This window comes from Mauremys mutica, chromosome 4, assembly GCF_020497125.1.
Source record: "Mauremys mutica isolate MM-2020 ecotype Southern chromosome 4, ASM2049712v1, whole genome shotgun sequence".
NCBI classification, from domain to species: Eukaryota; Metazoa; Chordata; order Testudines; family Geoemydidae; genus Mauremys; species Mauremys mutica.
The window spans coordinates 112217422-112234523 of NC_059075.1; the positions used below are offsets into that span (position 1 = coordinate 112217422).

At 47.5% G+C, this 17102-nt stretch overlaps 1 protein-coding gene and 1 long non-coding RNA gene across 3 annotated transcripts in view; one reads left to right on the forward strand and one right to left on the reverse strand.

Annotated features, from left to right (window-relative positions):
* Positions 1-17102, reverse strand: part of EPS8L2 (EPS8 like 2) — a 107720-nt gene that overhangs the window by 88997 nt on the left and 1621 nt on the right. The gene's annotated exons all lie outside the window — the stretch shown is intronic.
* Positions 8293-17102, forward strand: part of LOC123368140 — a 31023-nt gene continuing 22213 nt past the window's right edge. The window contains exon 1 of the long non-coding RNA XR_006578701.1: positions 8293-8390. This is a non-coding gene — a long non-coding RNA (uncharacterized LOC123368140). The remainder of the gene's footprint in view (positions 8391-17102) is intronic.

Below are 17102 nucleotides of genomic sequence, written 5' to 3' on the forward strand. Positions count from 1 at the left end.
TCAAGAAAGGTCTGTCTTGTTTTAGTTGGAAGGGAAGTCAACTGTTGCAAGGGAGACCAGCACCCGGCACTCAGGTGTTGGCCTTTGGGCAAAGAAGCAAATGTGCTTCAACCTTTTCGTCGTTGTTGTTGTAAATCTTCTCTGCAACATTAGGGTCAAGTTTTTTAAAAACTGTTTTCCAAAATGTGCCCCCCAAATTTTGTTTGTTTTCTCATGAGCAAATCTGGGGGGCTTGGTGCTTGTTTTGGATGGATTTTTTTTTTAAAGTGGTGCTGATGGCTCCTGCTTTCAAATGAGGGGAAGACTGGCCAACTTGTTTAAGGGGCTAGTAATTTGGTGTGCCTCAATTGTGAGGCACCCAACTTGAACTGCCTGAAAGGGTTCAGATTTTCAGGAAGTGTGGCGCCTCCAGCTTGTGAAAATCAGGCCCCTGTGAGGAGTCTATAACTGGACACCTGAAGACTGAGGCACTCACAATTGTTGTTTTTGGGAGATCTTGGCCTATTGCTTGTGTGAGAGTATAGCCAGCCTGTGTGTGTGGCACTTCGATGCGACTAGAGGAGTGAGTGGGTCCTGTGCTAGGAACCTGAAACAAACACTCCCTGTACGCCAAATTAAATATTTCACATTTCAGAGATTCTACAGAAGATAAACACACAGCTAAAAATATTCCATCCTGGTGGGGAGGTGACCGCAGTCGCTGGCAGCCACCACAGTGCTCTGGATTTCAGAATGGGACAGGTGTGTCCGAAAGAACCCTAAGGCTGGGGAGGAGACGTCTCTGGGTGTCTAGTCTGAATGCAGGGAGTGTTCCTTTCATACTGACCGTTCCTTTCATACTGACAGTCCTCAGAACCCCACCTAGCTCCCTCCTGGGGCTGCTTCCTTGCAGCTCAGAACCAGGGGCAGAATAGTGGACTGTATTTGGGAGGCTGACAGTAGAGGATCAAGACTCTGTGATGGTCCAGGTTTGTCCCATATTAAATCTCTCCCCCTCCAAGGATCAGTCCATCTTCACAGGACTGGAGCAGCTCCTTGTCCCACCCCATCACACTCACTTCCCTGGGCTCTGCTGCCCAGCAGTGCTCAGCACTGACACCTCCAACAGGAGCCTCCTCAGCCCCCCCTGTGTCACATCTCCCCTGCCCTACGTACCTACCCATATCGTAGATATATTGCAGAGCATCAGATCTTCCCTCTGACTGCAGAGTGTGAGTTGGATCAGAAACCAAGGCTGGTCTCCCCTTGACTGCACATGATAGGGTAGATCAGCAGCCACAAAAATGTGTCTCTTCCACAGTTAACGTACGTTGTTATGCTACTATTCTGCTACCAGAGCTGAAGAATTCTCCAAAGAACCCAGTACCCTCTGTTATCTAAGCTCCTCAGGAACAATAATAAACTCAGGATTTGTATTAAAATAAAAAAAAAAGTTTCCTGAAAAAAGGCTTAGGTGGGGTGAACTTCCCAGCATTGAAAGTAAACCACCCATGTGTTTCTCGTGGGGCTGGGTTTGGCATGGATTGCTCCCTCGGGGGAGGGACTGCGAGGTCGCTGCCAGATTGGATTAGAGCTCAGACAGGGACTGCCTCTGTGGCTGCCCTCCTTAACGGGGATCAACAGAAGGGGTTAGAGACTAAAGCCTGATCTTGCAAGCTACTGTTAATGCATTCAAAACATAAACTGATACCACAGAGCACCACCAGCGCTCAGAACATGCCGGTATTTGCAGAATCTTTATACGAAATTCACACAGCGCTTGGAAGGAGCTCTATTTCCCCTCCCTTGTCAACTTGCAAGCCACACTTAATCTAGGTAGATATAGCTCCAGTCCATTCCTGCAGAGTGCTGGAAGCTCTCACTGCCCAGTGAGGTCAATGGGAGTTGAAGGCCCTCAGCAGCTCACAGGATTGGGCCCAAGGCAGGTGAAGAGACCAAAATAATAGTGTATACTACTAACAAAAGAATATTCCTGCCAGAAGATGAATCTGTCCTCAAGAACATGACAGAACTGGCTGCATGCACGTTCCCGTCAGCATTGCTGATCTATAAATATCTGGGGAAAGTGGAATCTAAAAGATCTTGGGAGAAGTTTGGAGGTTGACTTCAGTGTCAGTCTGAAGGGAGAATTAGCAGAGGGCAGATTCTCCAGTCTCTGAGCTAATTCATATCATCTGAATTTACCCTGTGCCTCTGTATGGACAAACCTGTCAAATCCAAGTTAAGGAAAAACACAGAGCAGGTTTCAGCTTGTCGTGTGTGTGCTGATCACACGCCTTGCCAAGGATGCCATGTTGCACATCATCTGTGCTTCTATCAGGGTTAAACAGTTTTGGCTCAGAACTGGGCACTTTCTTTCCTGACTTTTGAAATTCTCTTCTATTCTTACTCTTTTTGTTTTCTCTCTCCATGCACTGGGCAGAAATGCTAAGGGTGAGGAAAAGCTGGTAGCCATGCTGGGCCTGACTCTCCATTGCCTGGCACCTTGAGGAGGCACTTAACGCAGAGCAAAGTGGGTGTGGAGCATGACCATTCTGATCTGGTGGCATTCTATACTCATTGCGCACCGGTGTGACTACACACAGTGCAGGCCAAGGGTGAATCAGGCCCTCTAGTTACAAAGGCCTGAAGTTGATTTTAAATAACTGGAAGAGCACAACTCCGATTTTATATGGCGTCTGATTTAAACATACCCCTTCCCCCAAGCCCCTCTGATAGGGTCTTGTTTCCTTCCATTCCTGGGGAGGCAGTCCACAGACAGCAGGGGTCATCCCTGCACTGCGTCAATGCCTTTTTCTCTGACTGACTCACTGCTTCTTCTGGGGTCCCTCAGAACGCAGGGTTTGAAGCCTCAGGATCCTGCCTTAATCAGTTCCTGAAGATCTAATAAGGGCTTGATGCAGGAATCTCTGGATGGTATGGCCTGCCTGTGTTATGGAGAACATCCGCGAGAGGAACACAATGATCCTTTCTAAAATCCTGATTGCCTTAACATCTGTTACTCTATAATAATAATGAGAGCTAAGGCCTACATTTTCACTGCCTTAGGGTGCCCCCTTAAGAGCCCTGGGGCTTGATTTGAGTCTGAGCCCCCACATTCCAGGTGAAATCAATGGGAAGTGTGAGTGCTCTGAAAATCAGGCCCTAGGTACCTCAAGATGGAGGTACCCCATAACGGAGACACCCAAAATCAGGGGAGCCTTTTGGGAATGCAGGCACAGGTAAATAAATGGGCATTGTATAGAAAAGCTCATTACAATCTTTTAAAAAGACCCAAATCAAAAGTGCCTGAAAGGCGGGTCTGTAATATGAGTCATTGATATTGAAAAACAGCTCCAGGCTCCCTGGGAATGGCTCAGTGCCTGTGTTTGCAGAGAGTGCTGTAGCTTTTTCTTGCCCAAAGCCTTGAAATGTTGTCTGGTTTTGGTTTTCCCCTCTCCCATTCTGCAGTCAGTGAAACCTGCCACCTTGCCCTATAATTAGCACAGAGTCCACAACAGATGGGAAGAGACCAAGAGACCTTTGGAAACATTCCTAATCTCAGCAGCAAGTCTGACTCAGGTGGCTGGGAGAACGCGAAGGCCTGATTCAAAGCCCATCCAAGTCAGCGGGAATCTTTCCATTGACTTCACTGGGCTTTGGATCCAGACCCCTTAGCGCCAGATAGGGCAGATGCTTGCTTAGGAGGTACACTGGCGATTTCAGAGTGAAATGCTCTCACATCCGAATAGCACAAATGGGACTATTTCTCCCTCCTCCACTCCTGACTCAGAACCATGAATCCAGGACAGTTAATTCTCTCTTTCCAACCTGGCATTATACACTAAGGGCTGGTTCATCAGAGAAGTCAGTGGGAACAGTCTCGTTACTTTCAATGAGAGCAGCATCGGACCTGAAGTCTCAAGATGAAAAGAATCCTATACCCCCTTTTTTCCCCCTCTGGTGCACTTCGTGTTTACATTATAAATCAGAGACTGGGCCAATCAAAATAGGGCATGGCTGTGCGTGTGAGACTCGTATTCTAATGAGTAGAGCACTGTCTACCTCCTGAGTAGCAAGAAAAACTCCAGAGGAACATAATGTTCTACTCCAGCCAAACTCCTAACATGGCGCTGAATGAGGGGCTCTGTGTTCACGCAAAGTGTAGCGAGTGTCTGTTTGAATGGCAACATGTCCATGTCTCCTGGCTGAGTGTTCACATATGAAGAGCTTTTCCTCGCACACACCTCCCCCAGGAGCCAGAACTGCATCACATTTGCCATTTGGCTTCTCCAAGCTAGGATGCACTTGACTTCTAAAGCAGCCGAGAGCTATGACAAGCAGTGGCATGTATGTGATGGTGTGGTCTAGTGGCTGGAGTGGAAAACAGAATGTCAGGACTCCCAGCTCTGTCACTGACTCACTGTATAACTTTGGGTAAGTTGCTTGAAGGCACTATGCCTCCATTTTAAGAAAAGAGTATAATATACTGATCTACCTAATAGTGGGGGCTGTAAGCCTTAGTAAAAGAATGCTCAAGAGTTCTGAGATCCTCACTTGAAATAGGGTGGAATATACCCATGATGCATTGTTATTAATGCCCCAAACTATACTATTTAAGCACAACAATCAGAAAATGCAAAACCTTGCTTCCTCCAGCAGCTTTACTCTCGGGCAGGCTGCACATCAGTGAGAGCACTTGTCATTTAAAAGCCCACAGTCGCTGCACAGTGACATGACAGATCACAGTTCTTTCCTTATACTGAGAGTAATAACTGTTACCGCAGCTACAGCCATATGGTAGCCAGGTCAGTGATTGGCTTCTTAGGCCTGGTCTACACTGGGGGGAGGGGGGGGTTGTCAAACTAAGGTACGCAACTTCAGCTACGCGAATAGCGTAGCTGAAGTCGAACTACCTTAGTTAGAACTACTTACCCGTCCTCACGGCGCGGGATCGACGTCCGCTGCTCCCCCGTCGACTCCACCACCGCCGTTCGCGGTGGTGGAGTTCCGGAGTCGACAGGAGCGCGTTCGGAGTTCGATATATCGCATCTAGATGAGACGCGATATATCGAACTCCGAGAAATCGATTGCTACCCGCCGATATGGCGGGTAGTGAAGACGTACCCTTAGTGATGGTTATTTTAAGCTAATCATTTACCTGCATAAATATTTAATTAAAACCACTACTTAACACACGTGCAGGATGGCCAAGTTAACATGTTAACACAATACAATAACTTCCAGTTTGCCCTCGGGAGAGATTCCCTTGTGTATAAAATACCTCTGGCCCTCAACACCAATTTGTTATCTGATTTCATAAGTGATCCATAAAGCTGCTCTTAATAGAGCTGACAGGCAAATGCATTGCAACATTCTGCTTCCCAGCAAACTTTGCCCTGTCTACACTAAGACCCCACGCCCATCAGATGATTTATTGATGGGGTTGAGCTCAGTGAGCTGTGTGTGACTGGGAGGCTGTTGCAATTCTTTTCCACCAGCTCCACCTGAGAGATTGGCTGCTAAGGATGTTTTTTGACACTCCCCCAAAGGTGGGTGTTAAAGCTGGACTCACTTGCCTCAGGCTTGCAAAGGGGTAAAGTCTCTCCATGAAAGTGAAACTAGGGGTGGAGACATTGCTTTACACCCATTAGTTAACAGAAGAATGCCCTCCGCAAGGAGGGGCAGTAAATGCATTAAGAATTTACAAGTGCCTGCTGGCTGGCCTGCCTCCCCAGGGTGGATGGACTCTCTGGACCAGGTTCAGTGCTGACTCACACACCCTGATCGATGTCAATGAGAGTGCAGCTGGGTGCAAATCCAGATTGGTGAATCTGGCCCCTCCTACTTAAGGAGATGTTCTCCATTTCTCAGGGTCTCTTTCCTGTTAAACTGCTGGCTTCTTCAGTCTGTTGAGTTGAGAAGCCTCTCAGGCTCCCCCAATACCCTTATTGGAATAAAGCTGCAAATATTCCCATGTCTGACCCTACAAGTGAGTAGCTGCTTCACCTGCCCTGGGGTCACCCCCCTCCCCTTTCCAGGGCGGGCCTCAGGCAGTTCACAGATGCCTTCAGTTGGGATAAACTGTTGCATCAATACATTCCATTTACAAGCATGGGAATTTTGAGCATTTTTTTGCTAGGGGATGGAGGATTTAGATGTTTCATCTCTTGAAACCGTGTCTGACACTTTAGGGCTTTTTTCAGTCTGTAAGCTAACTATTGCTGTTTTCATCTCCCTCTCCTCCCGCTCCGTTTTTATTTCTTACTCACGTCCTGTCTATATATTTTTGGACACTTGCTAACAATTCACTTTGGGCTGAAACCTGGCATTTAGGAACTCAGCCGGGAGTGTCCCTATAAAACAAACAAGACATTGTTTGAGCTGGTCTGGTGGCAGCACAACCACATGGGGGGAGGGTGTGAGTCCCAGCCCTAGGCCTGGCAGGAGCTGGGAGTGCTACTGAAGCAGCCCATTCAGCCCTGGACAATGTGTGAAGTGGCACTGATGAGCTCTGGAAACCCTACTCCCCAGAACCCCTCTGGGGATCAATAAATTTGGGAACCATCCATGGCTTGGGCTTCTGTTTGACATTAGTGAATTGGAGGAAGTCTTGCACAGAGGGCTGGCTGGAGCTGATCAATATGCCACGCCCAGCGTGTACCTGTAGGGTAGCGTGGCTCTGAATGATGTGGCATTTCTGTAAGGTGATATCCCTGCAGCTGCTCCTCCTGTGTGCCTGACACACGTCTGCTGTTAATATTTCATGCCTGCTAGTCTTCCTTGCACCACTGCACAAGAGGTGCCTATGACAGCCAGCTCCATTTACAGCTGCAGCCAGCGAGAATGAATGGATTTTTGTTTGGAGTCGTGTTAGGTTTCCTCACCCCTTGTGGTCAGATTCCTCCTATGAGGGTAGATGGCTCTGCAAGGGGTAGGGGAGCTGATCTGGCCAGACTGATTTGGCTGGCAGGATCAGAAGGCAGTGGGAGTCTGTTGGATGTAGATTACATCCCGTAAACAAATATCAATGTGTCTAAGGGCCAAATTATCAGCTGGCATAACTCCACTGACCTAGTCCATTGACTCCTCCGCTTATGTAATTCCACGGAACTTGGCCCTCAGCATCCACAGGGGAACAAAGTCCCAGTGTTCGTGCTTGACTGTGTGGTAGATATGTGGGGGGATCCCAGTCAACATAGGAGCATAAGAATTATTATATTGGATCAGACGTGTGGTCCATCTAGTCCACTACCCTGTTTCTGACAGTGGTCAGCAGTAGAAGGTGCAGGAAACTCCACTATAGGTAGACATAGTCTAAACCCCCCAGAAAGGTCTCGCCTTAATCCCTAATAGTTAGAGATTGGTTTAAACCTGCAGCATGGGGCTCAATACCCCTTCCAAAATTTCTGTTAGCATTAACTGTTATAACTTTGGATAATCGTGTTATCCATGTAAATGTCCAATCTCTCTTTGAATGGTGCTAAATTCTTGGCCTCAACAACAAGTTAAACTGCACTGCCCAATTTACTGTACAAATACATGTTTTCACTGCATTTGTACAACATCAGTTTACTGTATTCCAGCAACGTCTTCACTGTGTCCTTTTTTTTCATGATGATGTGTCAGATTCTCTGTTGCTTTACACCAGTACAAAGGGGGTATACGATGCTATTAAGACAAAATAAAACTGTACTGAATCCAGATCTTCTGAGTTCCAGTCTTAATCACAACATCATCATTCCTCTCTGGTTTTGTAAGGAGTCTCTAAAAATATTGCTGGCGGCAGAACCCCAGTAATCTGGATCTGTGGTCGTTACTTGAGCTGGTCAAAACTCAAGAATTTCCATTCTGCAGGAAACTTTTTGAAATTTGTTTTTATTCCAAAATTAAATGATGACCAAAAAAGTCTCACCAAATGCAGTTTTCGAAAAGCTGTCATTTTGGCTCAATTAAAATGTTCCATTTCGATCAAATCAAAAAGTTGTGTTCCACTTTCAACAGGTTTTATTTATTTTTTTTAATTTGTAATATCAATTTTGAAATGAGTCATTTTGAAACAAAAATCAAAATGTTCCATTCTGTTAACGTCAAAAGGGAATGTTTTGACAGCAAAATGCTTTTTTTTGTTGTTTTGTTTTGTTTGTTCTTTGGTTTCTTTTCTTAACAAAATTTTGTCACAATCAACAGGAAAACTTTCAATTTTGACAAAATGGAATTTTTCAATGGAAAACTTGTGGCCATCTTTACTCATGACGTCCTCTTCCAAGTCAGAGCTCCGGGAATAACTAACTTTGTTTGTTTCCAAACACAGGAATAAGAGCAACAACAGACTGTCGACTGAAAATGAGGATAAATGAAGGTTTTGGTTTTCAAAGTGCCATGGAAGCAGGGTGCTGGCTTTCAGTCAGGTGAGTCTTATTGAATTTCATTGAAGTCATTTTATTTCTTCAATCGCCACTTCCAGCTATTGATAAAGAAACACATCTGCCAAACACAGAGGCATTGTGGTACCAGCCAGCTATGTCTGAATCATAGATCATCCCTGTATGGTGCTTGTTTCAGTCTCTCTGATGACAGGAGTTGGGATTAGAACCAGTACGTGGAACAGGGATCCCATTTTCTGAAATCCTGAATTACCTTTAAATGCTTCAGTATAGCTCTACGAAGATTGCCCTCATCTATTGCAGCCTGTCATATCACTGCGCTGCATCTCTGTGTTAATATACAAGGAGCATATACTCAATAGACAAAGTGGGGGAGAACTAGTTCAGTTGGCCATTTAAAAGGTGCTAAGGCAGGAAGGATGGGTCGGAGGTTCAGTTCCCTGCTCCACCACAGACTTCTTATGTGGCCTTAGGCAAGTCACTTAGCCACTCTGCCTCAATTGCCATCTGTAAAATGGAGATAATGCAACTTCCCTACCTCACAGGTCTATTGTGAGGATAATTACATTAAAGATGGGGAGGTGCTTGGATATTATGGTAATGGGGCCAGGGGCGGCTCTACGAATTCCGCTGCCCCAAGCAGGGTGGCGCACCGCGCCGCTCGCGCTGCTGGGCTCTGGTTCTGCGCCTCCGCGGGACCTCCCGCAGACGTGCCGCTGGTCCTGCGCCTACGGTGGAGCTTCCGCAGGCATGCCTGCGGGAGGTCCACACGAGCCGCGGGACCAGCGCACCCGCCACAGTCATGCCTGCGGGAGGTCTGGTCGTCCCGCGGCTCTGGTGGACCTCCCGCAGGCATGACTGCGGAAGGTCCGCCGGACCCGCCTGCCACCCTCCCGTTAAAATGCCGCCCCACGCGCGCGCTTGGCGCACTGGGATCTGGAACCGGCCCTGAATGGGGCCATACCTGGAGGGGAGATAATGTGTCCAAGACACACAGTTTGAATCTGGATCTCAACACTCCCAAGACCAAAGTGTGTCACAGATTGGGCTGAACCCTAATCCCAGATTCCAGTACCAGCTGATGCATCGCCTGCCTTTGTTCAGAGCCTAGTGTATGGTTCTGCAGGTAGTTTCTGGCCACATTTTAGTATTTGGCTCATTCTGTTAAGGAGAGTTTTTAGAGCTGTGGTTTATGTTCACACCAAGTGTGAGCTGGAATGATGTTCTAATGAGATGCCCATTTCGCTCACATTTGAATTTGAACTCTGCAATCTGGTCTGCTTAAAAGACAGGCTAAAGCTCTGCATTCTCTCTAGTAGCTTGAATCTAGTGTGCAGTTGTAATGATTGGCATTTTAGTCGGCACTGAGGACTAGTCCCTGGAGCTACACAGCAAAGAGCGTGAGCCTCTACAGTTAGAGCTAAAGCAGAACTAGTTCCTCTAGCTAGGAGCTGTCGGAAACATATCCTCTGTGGATCAGGCCCAAAGGGGGATGTATAACACATACCGAACAGTGAGTTACACAGTAACCAGAATGATCCCCCGATAGACCTTCCAAATGAAGTCTGTTTGCTTTGCCCTTTGTTTCATTTCACATGGAAGGATGTGTGTCACTGGATTTATCCAGGCAGCTTAAAAGGGCCATTTCTAATCTTAATGATGCAGAAGCATTTTAACAACCGCAGCACAAATAATTAACCTGGAACAAGGGGAAAAAAGCTGTCGTATTTGAGCTCTGGACCTATGTTGAGGATCTTGCTCTGTGTCACAGAACATCAGCCATGTGATTTCCCCTGGCTCCTTGTCAGAGCTCTTGTTCTTGGGCCAAACAGTAGAAGTTGTGGCAGGTGCCTGCTGCAACACGCTAGCTGGCGGAGGAGGAACCCAGCGGAGTGGGCAATAGTGCTGAGAAGGGAAGGGGTGGAAAAGTCGTCTGTGCAGCACAAATACTACCTCACAGACGTAGGATGCACCAAACCCCTTGCAATCAATGAACCCATCAGGCCGTTATCAGCTTCCCCCAAGTTGTCCCCTCTGAGCTACCAGATCTCTTATATGTCTGCGCAGAGGCTTGGCCCTGATTTCCAGCCCTGAAAGGTGTCACAGGTAAAGCTCTGCCTGTGGGCCCAAAGGAGGAGCACCCTTGTTCGACACCCTTGTGCTAGTTCCCAGGGGACGGGTGGGCAGGGAATGAGGGGATCAGGACTGATGCTCATCTCATGGAAAGGCACTTTTAAAACCATGCAGGGCAGCAGGGTGAGCACAATTGGTCTTTGTGAGCTCCTGGCGCCACCAGGGGAGAGCCTGGCAACAAAGACACCTTTTAGCCTCAGACTGATGGGCTCTTGGAGCTGAAGGGAGAGTTAGTGGTGGCTGTTTTAAGGGCACAGTAACCTACGCCAGTTAATACAGCCTGTTCAGCCTGAGGCTAAATAGCAGTGGAGAATCTGGCTCAGCGAGAACTGTCAGGCAGTGGAATGGCTTCCCAAGGGAAGAGGCAGAAACCCCAGCTCTTAGGGCACTTCAGAGTAGACAGGACAAAACCCTTTAGGGCAGGGACTGATTCGTGTAGATTTTCCAGACTGTAATTAAACTCACCCTACGTTCTCTCTGAACAGTAATCAGGACTATTGTTCTTCTGCACCCCATCCACTGGCTAAGGGAGCTGTTAATAAGGACACACAGCCATGGACAGCTGCCAATACGTGTTTTTAGTGCTTCATTTTCTAGATCATTGTTATGACCAACTCCAGCTCGGATGACAAGTTATCCACTTTGATTTAATTACCTATTAAAATGTGAACACCCGTTGTCACATGGAGACGCAGCAGGAAAAGGGTCCTCCCAATCCATCCCATGCGTGACAGGATCACCAAATCAGCTGGGCACTCCCAAGGTGTCATCTGCATGCACTGGCAAGTGGTAGCTGTGATCACAACACCGTGCATTTTCGTCTCTCTGTCCTGCTAAATCTGTTCCTGCCCAGTTTTAGTTCTCTTGAGTCTCAGTTGGCTGGGTAGCTGCTTATTGCAGCTAATTAAGCTTTGGTTTGTTTTTGTTTTGTTTTGTTTTTTTAAAGCAGCTGTGACCGGCAGGAGTAATTAACCTTTGGATGTTTTCTTCAATGTTCAGCCCCAACTGAGATTGGTCAGTGAACTGAAATCAGTGCCCTGAGCCTTTTATGACATGTTTACTCTTCCCTCCTCATTTCCAGGGCAAAAAAACACTGTTTCTACATTCCTTACATGCCAGCCTACTTCAGGTTTAATTTGAATCACATAGGGTACTGCCTGGGACTCCAAGATACTGCCTGATTTACAGCAAATCTGGATCTGGATACCAGCCCTGACTCTCCTCTCACTAGCATTGGTTTTGCACGGATGTAAAACTGTAAGGCCAGATCTTCAGCTGACATCAGTTGGTGCAGTTCCATTGCAGCCATGCCGAGGCTCTGATGCAGGGGCAGCTCTAGCGATTTCGCCGCCCCAAGCAGGGCGGCACGCCGCGGGGGGCGCTCTGCCGGTCGCCAGTCCCGCAGCTCCGGTGGACCTCCCGCAGACATGCCTGCGGAGGGTCCGCTGGTCCCGCGGCTCCAGTGGACCTCCCGCAGGCGACCCTGCAGATGCTCCACCGAAACCGCGGGACCAGCAGACCCTCCGCAGGCACGCCTGTGGGAGGTCCACCGGAGCCGCCTGCCGCCCTCCCGGGGACCGGCAGAGCGCCCCCCGCGGCATGCCACCCCAAGCACATGCTTGGCGTGCTGGGGTCTGGAGCCGCCCCTGCTCTGACATGTAGATTTCAATGAAGTTACTCCTGGTTTATGTCACCATGAAAGAGAGGAGATCAGGCCTGCGGCCTGCTGATTCCACCCACCATGAAAATTTGGAGGTGTGCTGATAGGGGATTTTCGATCAGCCCATTATAGAAACGGGGACTATCCAGTAGTGGATCTGAATTTGGGGAGAGATTTTAAGCCCTCCTTGAAGTCAATGGGACTACTCACACACTAAAAGTTAAGAACGTGCTTCAGTGCTTTTCTGGATCAAAGCCTAATTCCCCAGGTAACCACACTGATATCTATGGGCCTGATTCGAATCTCACATTGGGGTAAATCTGGATCAATTCTGCTGAAGTCCATGTAACTGAGATCAGAGTTTGGCCCTTTGGAGTTGAACTGGGGGTAAATCAGCATAGACTGTGGCCCACAGTATCGATCAGAAAGGCCTTTGCTAAGCACCAGCACTCGCCATCAGTATGTGAATTCCTTAGTTCCAGCAGGTTAGTATCAGAAATATTAAAGTGAGGACGTGAAGGGATCCCAGAGAAGTCCCACTTGCAGCAATTATCAGGGAGGAAGCAAGTAGTCTGATGGGTTAAGAAAATCCGCTCATGAAGTTAATAGAGCTGGGCTGATGAGGCAGGATCCAGATTGTTTCGGTCATTGTTTAGGTTGAAGGCTGACTTGGGGGAGAGTTAAAGTTTAGAGTCATTAACCCAGAAACCTTGTGAGATCAATTATTTGCGAGAGAGTTCTGCCACCTAGGGCAAAAGATTCACGATAGCAGAAGCTGTTGGGAGACAAGCTGCATCTGAATGGGATCATTACAGTGGCTCTGGCTTTGGAACTAAACAGGAACCAAAACCACTGGGGCACATTTGGATGCTGGGATCTCACTCTAAACCTCCTATGACCCAACTCCCATAAAATTCAAAGAGGGTCCAGCTTTGGCCCATGTCTATCGTTCATAAACACAGCACTTTTGTTCCTTATACCGATGAAAACCATTGTAATGATCGTTTTGAGTTGTAATGTAGTCCTCGCTATAAAGTGTGACTCAGGGACTCTTACACTTAAGCTCCAAGACGATTCCCATTCAGCTGTCCTTGGCAAAAGGAAGGTTGTCTGGGGTAGGATGTAAACTGTGCTGGTTATGGGGAGTGTTGGTCTGGAGGACTGTGCCTTTCCATTAGCGCCTTTCTTCCTATGGAGAGTATTTCGCTTTCGGAGTTACACAGCGCTGGTGAATTTCACTGCTGGATGGATGATACTTTGGTTTACTGCCATGCAAATGGACTGCACTTTACCCCTTGTGGGATATAAATCTGGACAATTTGGGACTGATAAGGCAATAAACGACTGAGAAAAAGAAAACAGGAAGAAATAATTCAGAGAAAATAAAAGAGACTGTTTTGAGCTGATACCAGAATTGGGGTCCAGAATGAAGGAGAAATTTGCTGTCCCCCTTGGGAATTTGCATTGAAAGAACAAATCCTAATGAAGCTTGTAATATTCTTATTAGTGCCATATCCAGCTGGGTGCATTTCTCATTGGCTCTAGTGGGAGCTGCACTCTTATGCAAAGGCTGTAATTGGTCCCTGTGGTTTAAAATCCAGATTTTCCGCTGTGTCAAAGCAGCTGTATGCTGCTCCACCAGGGCAAAGCTCCCCTAAAGCGTCTTTAACTGGCCACAGAAGGATTCCAGCCCCAGCAATGGAGGAGAAATCTTGCCAGCTCCTCCATTCAGCCCGCGTGGGGAGATGGTTGGGAACAAGGAGCATAGCTAGGACACCCCTTCACCCTTAATGATTGCCATAACAACAGCTGTTGTAATTCACACCAGTGGGCCAGAGCAGAACAGCCGGGTCTCCCCCCCACGCCCCTCCAACACCTTTTCCAGCCCTACTTGGGTTAGATGCACTATTCTACTACATGGTTTAAGCAAACGTAGGGTTGAGACGGTTTGCCTGGCTGCTGTGGAGAGCAAAGCTGCTCCTAGAGACATATAGAGCAGGTGGCAGGCAGCCCCAACCATTCGAAGCAGGGAGACTGAGAGCTACAGCAATGAAGTCATTATTTTTCTTTTTCAGCCAGTGAGAAGGCGGGAGGAGTGGGAGCAGCAGGAGCGGAGTGACCCCCATTTTCATGGTGGAAAGCCCCAGTCAGCTGTAGCTGGTGTGGGGGCAGGGCATGGTTCTGGTGGGGGGTCCGGAAAGCGCAGGCAGGAGGATTTTGGCAGCACTTTAGCTGGGGCAGGCAGGGGGTTCGCTAGAGAGCCTTGGAGAGGACAGCATGACAAGTCTGAGGTACAGATGCACTCGGCCTGCCTGCGGTCAGTTTCACTGGCTTAACTAGCTAGAGGCTCTGCCACACAAGTATGTAAGCGTGGGAAACAACTGGGACACAACACCTATTGCTGTAGAATAACCAGGATACCCGGACAAGCCTGAAAATAGGGCCATTCCCATCTCTCAGGGATACATCTTCTGCCTAAGTGGGAGACCAACAGGGCCTGATCTCAAGCCCATTGAAGTCAAGTGGAGTCTTCCCATGTGGAAGCCACAGGAGCCTGCTGGTGGGAGGAGCAGACTGAGGAAACTGGTGCCCCTAACCAAGAACTGTATTTCCTCTGAAAACATCAGACTCTCACTGGTGAGGAGAGCATCACAGAATGAGCAGCTTCCTTTGCCTCAGAAAATACACCCGCTGCTCTTTCTATGTGACTTTTGCTAGCAGGGTGTTAGCATGGCTGGTGTTGACAGGAACAGTTTTTCTGAGAATCATGGTATGGAATAATGATCCTCCTACTCTGTAGTCCAGAGCATGGTTTATAACGAGTCTGTCAAAAAATATTCCCATCCCCACAAGCTAAGGAAATGTCTCTAGAGTCCTGCTAGGAACAAGCCTGTTTCAGTAGTGGTGTTGTGAACACTGATGAGCTGTAGCCCGGGTGGAACCTAAGTGCATTCATTATTCAACCAAAACTAACTGTGTGAGGCTTCCAAATTGATGTGCTAAATAGACAATTTCAGGGCAGATTATTTCCCCTTTTTTGTTGTGATTCCTACTCATTTATCCAGATGACCTGGGGAAGAAAACAGATCAGCTTATCCTCAGCATCATGCGTTTCACTAAAAGAGGATTACAAATCACTCTGCCACCGAAGAGGTGCATAATGTGAATGGAAACCATTTGCTTCCCTTCAAAGGGAAAAGCTTTCCCTTTGCATACAAATCTGCCTAGCAAAAGGGGTCTTTTCTGTGCAATATCAGGGCAATCAGAGTTGCATGCATTACCGGCTCCCTAAGGTGCTCCAGTTGAAAGTTAAACTCCCTGTTTGCAGTGACTAGCTGTCTTAGGGATTGGTAATAGGATATATTTGCCCCAAGGTTGTCTGTTCAAATCCAGTGCAGGTAGGGTGAATTGTTGTCACCCCCTTAAAGGTATATGAAAGACACATGAAATGTCTCAGTCTAGCTTCCAGTGGACAAGTGTCCACCCCACTACCACTGACCCTAAAATGCATCTCGACAGAGAGGCCAATGATTGAATGGGTGTGGAGACTCAAACTCCCCTCTAGCAGTGGCAACTCCCAAAGATAAGATAAATAGGACACATGGTCATGTGGGTAGGGCACTGGACTGGGAGTCAGGAGCCAAAGTTTGTTCCCAGCTTGGCCTCAGATTGCATAATGTCTAGCTCATTCTTGGCTGGGGTCCAGAGTCCCTGCTGTAATATAGGTGGGGTAGTGTTTGGGAGCTTCCACTACCTATTCTGTGGCTAGAGAATTTCAGATTAGCAGTAGCATAATCATATGCACGTTGTTTATGAAAGCTTTTCAATAAGGCTGCTTATTACAGATGAGTAGAATGGGAGAGGAAGAAAGAGGTATCTCAAAGATCAGGTGAAAGGTTTTGAAGGCCCTTAGCTAGTAATGTGGGCACTTTGCTATCTATCTGATGAACATGGGTCAAACGAGACCTGATGTGGATACCTTGGCGAAGGAGTGATGTTAGATATGCTATGCACTGCCATTGTGACATCATTCCAGGAAGAACAGTTGCAAAGGTTGGGCCATTTGGGTGTGTTTTATTGCATGGTGGGAAATAATCCCTGGCCATGATGTTACTCCATAAAGTCCACGGTCTTTCAAAAGCACAGCCTCTGGGGACTGTCTCTCAGAGGAGATGTTTGGAAGGCTGGCAGGTTTGTGTATATTTGGGTAGAATCAGCAGGTAGTTTTATTACAGATCACATCCTGGTCTCTCTCTTCTGTGAATGCTGATTCCGGGAAGGTTAAGTGGTTTTGCTGACACCCATTTTCTCCTCAACCCCACCTCCACACACACTGACAATACATAGATATAGTTCACTTTTTCCTTAATCTGACAAAACCTCTGGAATATTTTTGGAAGCGTTTGGGGCCTTTAGAACTGTGGGGCCTCTTAAATTTCCGTCGTCCCTAATAAGGGACCTGGACAGTCACAAGCCCATCTAAAGGACTGCAATGCACAAAGGAAAGTGATTTGTCTGATCCAGGGGTCAGATCCTCAGCTGGAGCAAATTGGCATAGCTCAATTCACTACCACAACTGACTTATACCCATAGCAGATTCTGCCTAGTCTGTTCCTTTAGCGTGGGTTCAGCTTTCGAGTGCTATACTACAAAACCTAATGATCAGAGCTTTAATATGTCAGACAAATAATCATGCACCTGCATTAAGCAGCACCTGGCATTAGTAAGCAAACCCTCATCCCAAGCAATCGCTTTAAGGTTTGTACCGTGCCTAGCGCAATGGAGGGGCAGGTCCATGACTGGGGCTCCTAGGCCCTACCACTATACAAATAAAGTATCCCAGTGCAGTTTGGTTCCGGGTTTATCATAAAGTCCAACCTATACTAGACAACCAGTTTTGGACACCAGCTGAGGATCAGGTTCAGGTCTGACCGCAAATCTAG